Source organism: Pogoniulus pusillus, chromosome 41 (assembly GCF_015220805.1).
Source record: "Pogoniulus pusillus isolate bPogPus1 chromosome 41, bPogPus1.pri, whole genome shotgun sequence".
In the NCBI taxonomy this organism is placed as follows: Eukaryota; Metazoa; Chordata; class Aves; order Piciformes; family Lybiidae; genus Pogoniulus; species Pogoniulus pusillus.
In genome coordinates this window covers 3,679,195-3,689,044 of record NC_087304.1, presented here as the reverse complement: position 1 = coordinate 3,689,044, position 9,850 = coordinate 3,679,195, and positions in this window count along the sequence as shown.

The following is a 9,850-nucleotide window of genomic DNA, read 5'->3' as shown; positions in this document are numbered from 1 at the left end:
CAGTGGCTGAAGCTCTGCCTGCAGTGGCTGAACCTCTGCCTCCAGTGGCTGAACATCTGCCTGCAGTGGCTGAACCTCTGCCTCCAGTGGCTGAAGCTCTACCAACCAGTGGCTGAACCTCTGCCTCCAGTGGCTGAAGCTCTGCCTCCAGTGGCTGAATCCCTACCAACCAGTGACTGAATCTCTCACCCAGCAGCAACCTACAAGCTGAAGAATCAGATTCCCCTCCTATACAGCGGGTGACAGACCAGGAAACACTTCCCCATCTCCTTGAGAGGACTCAACCCCACCCTTTGCAAACTGGCTGGGCACATCCAGGAATGCCCCAGGTCTGGGCTTGCTCCAGCCATTCCCATTTTGATCCATAAGGAAGACACAGGGAAGCCAACAGCTGGTGCTGCTGGCTGCTGACCACAGCTCCCCCTGTACAGCCCTGTCTGGATGTGAGTGGATGTGTAGAGCAAACCTCATGGCAGCTTTTCCATCTCTCTTTTCCCTTGCTTACAGACATGCAGGAGGAGAGACCTAAAGGGAAAAGGTTTTCTGAGCACCACTTCCTCCCCTTCACATCACCTGGTGGGGGGGGGGATGGAGGTGAAATGCCAAACCCAAGAGTTGCTGGTGGCAATAAGGAGGAAACCTGACTGGAGAAGGTTCTTCTGAGCAACCCTTCCTAAACCTGACTAGAGAAGGTTCTTCTGAGCAACCCTTCCTCTGTTTCACATCACCTGGGGATGAAATCAAACAAGAGTTTGGGTGGCTTGCTGGTGGCAATGAGCTGAGAGTGGCCTGGGAGCAGCTGAAGCATCCAGGCTCAACCACTCTGAACACACAGAGTGTCACTTTTGTATTCCCATCCTTCCTGCCAGCCCAAAAACCAAAAGCACAGCATGCTGCTGGTGAAGTGAATTTCAGAGTCACCACCACCACCACAGGACATCATCCAGCTCAGTTTTGGGGTTGTGGGTTTTTTTCTTGGGGGGGAGGGGGGGGTTGGGGGGGTTTGCCCCTTTCTGGTGGCTCCTTTGAACCCAAACCTCCAGGTCAACGTTTGTGAGCTGTCATTTTTCTCTCCAGTGTCTGTAACTTAGGTGGTTGATGCTAGAAGCCTTAGGTTGCTGTTGAGTCTGTGATCTTCTCTTCTCTTCTCTTTCTTTTTTCTTTCTTTCTTTGTGTTATTCCATCAGAATCTGTGGATATTCTATTAAAATGAGACTAATCCTTATGGAAAAAAAGAAAGGCAGAGCCCTCTCTATGTCACCAGCTTCTCAGAGGCTCCTGGAATGGCTCAGGTTGGACTTCAGAGATCATCTCCTCCAACCTCCCTGCCATGCCCAGGGACACCTCTCAGCTAGACTCAGCTTCATCCTGCCTGGGCTTGAACAGGGAGGTGCTGGAGTTACCCAGCCTGGATGTGTTTAAGGGTGGTTTAGGTGTGGTGCTTAGGGAGATAGTTTAAGGTGAGTCATAGAAGCAGTCAGGGTCTGAACTGCAGAGAGCTGTTGAGATGCTGGAAGGTGTTTGGAGAAGGGCAGCAAGGCTGGGGAGGGGCCTGGAGCACAGCCCTGTGAGGAGAGGCTGAGGGAGCTGGGGGGGTGCAGCCTGCAGCAGAGGAGGCTCAGGGCAGAGCTGATTGCTGCCTGCAGCTGCCTGCAGGGAGGCTGTAGCCAGCTGGGGTTGGGCTCTGCTGCCAGGCAGCCAGGGCCAGAAGAAGGGGCCCCAGGCTGAAGCTGTGGCAGGGCAGGTTGAGGCTGGATGTTGTTAGGAAGTTGCTGGCAGAGAGAGTGATTGGCACTGGAATGGGCTGCCCAGGGAGGTGGTGGAGTGGCTGTGGCTGGAGGTGTTGCAGCCAAGCCTGGCTGGGGCACTGAGTGCCATGGTCTGGTGGCTGGGCAGGGCTGGGGGCTGGGTTGAGCTGTTTGAGCTTGGAGCTCTCTCCCAACCTGCCTGATTCTGTGCTTCTATGAAAGGTGAGCTGCAAGAATAAGGTTTTGTACCTGGAATGGAACAAAACTGTGGGTAGGGAATGGAAAATGTCACTAACAGATGCTCAGAATCATGGAATGGTAGAGATTGGAAGGGACCTCTGGAGATCATCCAGTCCAACCCCCCCTGCCAAAGAAGGATCACCCAGGGCAGGTCAGACAGGAATGCATCCAGGTGGGGCTGGAAGCTGTGCAGAGAAGGAGACTCCACAGCCTCTCTGGGCAGCCTGCTCCAGGCCTCCAGCAGCCTCACACCACAGAAGTTTTTTCCTCTGGTTCAGTTGGGAATTTCACAGAGACCAGGCCAGCAAGGAGCAGAGCAGAGAGAAACCTCAAAGCCTGCATCTGCCTTAGCCCCACCAACAAAGCAGCAGGGGCAAGGATGAGCTTTTAGCAGCAAGAAGAGAGAAGCTTCCCTTTGTTGTCTGTGTGCTCAGACTGGTTTTGAAGTGTCTGTCAAACACACCTGAAGAGCTGTCAGAACATTTTGGAGCTCTGGATGAATCACCCCCACGTCAGCTGCACACCTTCCAGCTCAGCTTTTCCATTGCCTCATTGCTCTGAGAACCTCAAACACCCATTTCATGCTTTCTTCACTCTCCATCCTTCCTCCCTTTCCAAGCCAACCTCCTGGGCTTGCTTTCATCCCCTCCTCTCACCCATCAGTACAAGCAGCATCAGCCAAAAGAGATTCAGTTGAGGGGGAGCAAGATGAGACCTTCTCTCTCCTAGAACAGAAGCCAAGAGTGGTAAAAACTGAGGTCTCACTTATTTTTTAGTGCTTTTAATGTCGTTGCTGCTGATCAGATGATTTACAGCAAGGCACAGAGCTCACCAGGAGCCAACAATGGTTGCTGGCAGCCCAGAGGGCAGCTGTGTCCTGGGCTGTAGCAAAAGCAGTGTGAGCTGCACACTCCTGCTGCATCACTGCCCTGCTCCACTTCCAAACCATTGCTTCCCATCCTATCCTCACAGACCCTTCTCAGCAGCCCACAGCCTTCCTGCAGGTCCCCTTCAGATGTCCAAACGCATCTCTGAGGTCTTCCTGCAGCCTCCTCTTCTCCAGGCTGAACAGCCCAAATCTTTCAGTCTGTCTTCATTAAGTCTTCCAGGTCACAGGATCACAGGGACTGGCTGTGAGTGCTAGGTTGGACTGGATGAGCTTGGAGGTCTCTTCCAACCTGCTTGATTCTATGATTCTAAGTGGGGCTCATCAACCCAGGTGAGGGTTTTCCTTCTATGGCTGAGTTTGGGGTGAAAATTCTGCCCAAAATATCCTCTCTCCTCCTGGCAGTTTTGGATCACAGGCTCAGAGGGTGTCAGAGGTTGGAAGGGACCCAAAGAGCTCATTCAGTCCAACCCCCCCTGCCAGAGCAGGAGCACACAATCCAGCTCAGGGCACACAGGAACACAACCAGGCAGGCCTGGAAGGGCTCCACACAAGGAGACTCCACAACCTCTCTGGGCAGCCTGTGCCAGGGCTCTGGGACCCTTCCAGACAAGAAGTTGCCCTTGTGCTGAGCTGGAACCTCCTGTGCTGCAGCTTCCATCCATTGCTGCTTGTCCTAGCCCAGGGAGCAGTGAGCAGGAGCCTGTCCCCCCCCTCCTGACCCCCAGCCCTCAGAGATTGACAGACATTGATTCAATCCCCTCTCAGTCTTCTCTTCTGCAGCCTAAGCAGCCCCAGGTCATAGAGTCACAGAGTGTCAGGGGCTGGAAGGGACCTCGAAGGCTCATCTGGTCCAGTCCCCCTGCAGAGCAGGACCACCCAGAGCAGGTCACACAGGAGCACATCCAGACAGTTCTTGAATATCTCCAGAGAGGTCTCTCAGCCTCTCCTCAGCAGGCAGTGCTGCAGTCCCCTCCTCATCCTCACAGCCCTCCCTTGGACTCTCCCCAGCAGATCCCTGTCCCTCTGCAACTGTGGAGCCCCAAACTGAAGGCAGTGCTCAAGATGAGATGACCATCTTCATGGCCTCCCCTGGACCCCCTGGGGGGTGGGGTCCTCTCCTTTAGTGTTGGCTGTCCCCCTGCTGAGGGCTGTGGGAGCTGCTGCAGCGTCAGGACATCAGCAGCCTCCCAAGCCTCAGAGACAAATTCTCTCTGAACAACCCAACTAAGGCAGCAATCAGGAGAGTAGAAATAAACTTAAGGCTTCAAAATCTCCCCCCCCTCCAAGTGAAAATGACTCTCATTCCTTCACCCATTCTTCCACTTCTGTATCCCTCCTGCAGGCTTCCAGAGGAAGGAACCTTGCCATAACCTTGCTCACTCCCCCCCCCCCTCCTCCAAAGTCTTGTGACCAGTGAAGGATTGAACTTCTGAATTAAGGCTTCAGAAGAAATGAGTCAACATTCTGCAGCAGAAAGGTCAGTGGGGCACACACAGGAACCAAACTGGCCTGGGGAAGTGATGCCAGGATGGCTCCAGGAGTATTAAACTGGAGCCTGCCAAATTGACTTTAGCATTAAGAAAGAGAGGAAAAAAAAATCAACCTTCAGCTTTTAGCAAACATCAGGGCACTAAAAATCATGGCAAGAGAGGGGAGATTTTTCTGCCTGGCACTGAAGCAGGCTGTGGAATGAGGTTTGGGTTAGGAGTGTCAAGCAGATAACGTAGCTGCAAGACAAACAAAGGCCAAAAAAAGAGGAAGTTTCAGATGACCAACACAGCACTGACTGAGAAACGTGGCTAAAAAAAGCATTTATGAGCACTTGATGTTTGCACAGAGAGGTTTTTACAGGCTGGGGAAGGCTTGTGGGTGGCTGGGCAGTGTTAACTGTCACCACCTCCTGCCAGACAGGGTCTTTGGAGGAGGTTTTTTTTTTGTTCTGCTTGGAAGCAAAGAGCTGAAATGTCAGAGGTCTGCCAGCACAGGCAGCCAAACGCCAGCAGCAGAGGGGACAGCAGCAGGGAGGCCAAGCAGGCATCTGAGCATTTGAGCTATGTGAGTGGAGATGATTTCACTGCGTGTTTGGGGCCTGAGTGTGAGTAGAGGTGGTGAAAAGTCAGCTCGAGGAGCTTAGGCACAGGAAAAGCCAGATCCAGGCTGAGGGGTTGTGAAGAGAAGGGGATGTAAAGAGAAGGGGGTGTAAGGAGAAGGGGGTGTGAGGAGAAGGGGGTGTGAGGAGAAGGGGGTGTAAGGAGAAGGGGGTGTAAGGAGAAGGGGGTGTAAAGAGCAGGGGGTGTGAAGAGAAGGGGGTGTGAAGAGAAGGGGGTGTAAAGAGATGGGGGTGTAAAGAGAAGGGGGTGTGAAGAGAAGGGGGTGTGAAGAGAAGGGGGTGTAAAAGGATTGTAAAGAGAAGGGAGTGTGAAGAGCAGGGGGTGTGAAGAGAAGGGGGTGTAAAAGGATTGTAAAGAGCAGGGGATGTGAAGAGAAGGAGTTGTAAAAGGATTGTAAAGAGAAGGGGGTGTGAAGAGCAGGGGGTGTGAAGAGAAGGAGTTGTAAAAGGATTGTAAAGAGCAGGGGGTGTGAAGAGCAGGGGGTTGTGAAGAGGAGGAGTTGTAAAAGGATTGTAAAGAGCAGGGGGTGTGAAGAGAAGGAGTTGTAAAAGGATTGTAAAGAGCAGGGGGTGTGAAGAGAAGGAGTTGTAAAAGGATTGTAAAGAGCAGGGGGTGTGAAGAGCAGGGGGTTGTGAAGAGAAGGAGTTGTAAAAGGATTGTAAAGAGCAGGGGGTGTGAAGAGCAGGGGGTTGTGAAGAGGAGGAGTTGTAAAAGGATTGTAAAGAGCAGGGGGTGTGAAGAGAAGGAGTTGTAAAAGGATTGTAAAGAGCAGGGGGTGTGAAGAGCAGGGGGTTGTGAAGAGAAGGGGGTGTAAAAGGATTGTAAAGAGCAGGGGGTGTGAAGAGCAGGGGGTGTGAAGAGGAGGAGTTGTAAAAGGATAGTAAAGAGCAGGGGGTGTGAAGAGAAGGGGGTGTAAAAGGATTGTAAAGAGAAGGGAGTGTGAAGAGCAGGGGGTGTGAAGAGAAGGGGGTGTGAAGAGAAGGGGGTGTGAAGAGCAGGGGGTGTGAAGAGGAGGAGTTGTAAAAGGATTGTAAAGAGCAGGGGGTGTGAAGAGCAGAGGGTGTGAAGGAGCTTTGGAATTGAAGGCTGCAGGAAGTAGATTTGCAACTGACAGGTGAAAAAAGAACAACAGCAACCAAAAAATCACCAAACTGCCCCCAAACAAGCAAACAAAAACCTAACCAAGCAAACTGCCCCCAAACAAAAACCCAACCAAGCAAACTGCCTCCAAACAAAAACTCAACCAAGCAAACTGCCCCCAAACAAAAACCCAACCAAGCAAACTGCCCCCAAACAAAAACCCCCAACAACCAAACTGCCCCCAAACAAGCAATAAATAAAACTAGCCAAAAGAACCCAAACCTACACCAAAAAAAACCCAAAACAAACAAAATTAAAACAACCATAATGAAAACCCAGACACACACCAGAAAAAAATCAAAACCCAAAACCCCAACAAAGAAAGCCTCTAGAAAACCCAAACCAAAGCCCAACAAACCAAACCCAAACTAAACCCCAACAAAGCCTCTTGAAAACCCAACCCAAACCTCAATGAGCTAAACCCAACCCAAACCTCAATGAGCTAAACCCAAACCAAACCCCAATGAGCTAAACCCAACCCAAACCTCAATGAGCTAAACCCAAACCAAACCCCAATGAACTAAACCCAAACCAAACCCCAATGAACTAAACCCTAACCAAACCCAAACAACCAAACCCCAACAAATCAAACCCAAACCAAAGCCTGACAAATAAAGCCCCTAAAAAGCCCAAATCCCAACAAACCAAACCCCAACCACCATTAAAATGCTGTGTCCTTCATTCCTCCAGTCCACAGCACCAACAAAGCTTTAGCATTCTTCACATAGACAGTGGAGCTCCACTTCCTTTGCTCTGGAATTCACTGATCCCAAAGGCTTTACTATCTGGATTGCTGCTGCCACAGCTGGTGCTCAGTTTGGAGCTATGCTCAAGCACCAGTGGCAGCCTGAGCTGAATCCAAAGCAGATCAGCAGGTCCAAAGCATCCAAAGCTGGTCCAAAACATCCAAAGCAGATCCAAAGCATCCAAAGCTGGTCCAAAGTAGATCAGCAGGTCCAAAGCATCCAAAGCTGGTCCAAAGCATCCAAAGAAGATCCAAAGCATCCGAAGCTGGTCCAAAGCATCCAAAGCTGGTCCAAAGCATCCAAAGCAGATCCAAAGCATCCGAAGCTGGTCCAAAGCAGATCAGCAGGTCCAAAGCATCCAAAGCAGATCCAAAGCATCCAAAGCAGATCCAAAGCATCCAAAGCAGATCCAAAGCATCCAAAGCTGATCCAAAGCAGGTCAACAGATGGAGAGAGGATCCTGCCCTTCTGCTCTGTTGAGAGCTCACCTGCAGAGCTGTGGCCAGCTGTGGAAGGGCTGAAGGAGCAGGGCCAGAGGAGGGCCACAAAGGGCTGGAGCACCTCTGCTATGAGGACAGGCTGAGGGAGATAGAGTTGTTGAGCCTGGAGAAGGCTCCAAGGAGAGCTTAGAGCAGCCCTGCAGTGCATGAAATGGGCTACAAGAAGTCTGCAGAGGGACAGGACGAGGGCAATGGTTTGAAATGAGAGCAGAGCAGATTTAGGTTGGATGTTAGGAGCAAGTTCTGCACCGTGAGGGTGGTGGAACACTGCAACAGGTTGGCCAGGCAGGTGGTTGAGTCTCTATCCTTGGAGCTGTTCAAGGTCAGGCTTGATCAAGGCTCTGAGCAACCTGAACTCGTGGAGGATTGGCCTTGCTGACTGCATGGGGGTTGGACTGGATGACTTTTGGAAGTCCCTTCCAACCCAAGCCATTCTACATTGTTCTTTTTGACACATCTTAGGCCAAATCCTCTTTTTTACTCCAGTGCAAAGCCCCAGCCTGCCTTTCACATCCACAGCAGTAAATCCCACAGGGCAGAACCCAATCTGCACTCACCTCGAGGATGGCACATTCAAGACATACTAAAGTCAGCCTGACCCCAGTGTAAAGAGGACTGGAGCAGAGGGGACTGACACCAGTGTCCCTTCCTAACTTCCACACAGCTCCCAGGCCTGCCAGTTTTGGCTTGGCACATGAGGCTGATGTGGTAAAACAAACCCTGCAGGAACCACAGTTCGCTCCCTTCACCAACACACTCTCCTAGCTCACAGACAGAAGGGAAGTGCAAAGAAGGGCATGAAAATCTGAGCCAAGAGCTAATCTTAGGTCAGGTTTACAGCTGGTGCAAATCAGCCCTGCTCCACCTCGATGCACAGCAGCAACTTGACCAAGCTGACAACCTAAGCTGGTGGCTCCACTGCAAAAGCAAGGGGCAGCTGCTGGAGGTCTGATTTCCCCCCAGGTCCTGGCTTGTTCACGTGCAAGAATTCCAGCTCTAGATTTCTCTGGAGCCATCACAGAACCAAGCAGGTTGGAAGAGAGCTCCAAGCTCAAACAGCCCAACCCAGCCCAACCCAGCCCTGCCCAGCCACCAGACCATGGCACTCAGTGCCCCAGCCAGGCTTGGCTGCAACACCTCCAGCCACAGCCACTCCACCACCTCCCTGGGCAGCCCATTCCAGTGCCAATCACTCTCTCTGCCAGCAACTTCCTAACAACATCCAGACTCAACCTGCCCTGACACAGCTTCAGCCTGGGTCCCCTTCTCCTGGCCCTGGCTGCCTGGCAGCAGAGCCCAACCCCACCTGGCTACAGCCTCCCTGCAGGCAGCTGCAGGCAGCAATCAGCTCTGCCCTGAGCCTCCTCTGCTGCAGGCTGCACCCCCCCAGCTCCCTCAGCCTCTCCTCACAGGGCTCTGCTCCAGGCCCCTCCCCAGCCTTGCTGCCCTTCTCCAAACACCTTCCAGCACCTCAACAGCTCTCTGCAATGGAGGAGCCCAGACCTGGACACAGCACTGCAGGGGTGGCCTGAGCAGTGCTGAGCACAGGGGCACAAGAACCTCCCTTGTCCTGCTGGCCACATTTTACCTTGGGAGTGATAAGAAAAGTACAATTTGCAAGTGATGTCTGCAGGAGCAACCAAACAATGTCCTAATGATGACCATAAATAATGATTAGAGTGGCATCAGTGGCTGAGATATGTTTATTAAACACAGAGAATGAAAGCAGCATCACAGGCAGGAGAAGAGCATCTGCTGTGAGCTCCTTTTGAGGTCTCTCAGAGTTTGATTTGTTTTCTTGCCTTTAATGTCTTCACTCCAAGACTTGCAGGGTCTCACACCTCTGATGGGTTAAAAACCTTCTCATTTGCTGCCCAGGATCAAAGCCCTCAGTGCTGATGAGCACAAACCAGCCTTGTTTGGGCAAAGTCCCATCTTTAATTCCAAAAACAGATGTAGCTGGGGTGAGACAAACAGAATTTTAGCTCATAAATTCCTTCTTCAGGCCTGAAATAGAAGCAGAAAGATTCCAGTGAAATCCAGCTGCTAAGTTTTTTCTGAAGCAGAGGTGAGGAGCTCAAACAATTATGCAACTTGAGCAGAAGTGACCCATAAAAATGGGAGGATATTAACAAGTGTGAGGTGATTAAGCCAGAGGATGCCATGTGGCAGAAAAGAGATGCCAGAATTCATGTTCTAGAGCTCCCCTACACAGGGCACAGCTTAGGGAACACCCTGCCTGCATAGCTCCCAAAGCCTTGGGTTCATAGAATCATGGAATGAGTTGGAAGGAACCTTCAAGATCATGAAGTTCCAACCCCACTGCCATGGGCAGGGACAACTTCACCAGCCCAGCTTGCTCCAGGTCTCATCCAGCCTGGCCTTGAACACCTCCAGACATCCATGAGCAGGGATAACTTCACCAGCCCAGCTTGCTCCAGATCTCATCCAGCCTGGCCTTGAACACCTCCAGACA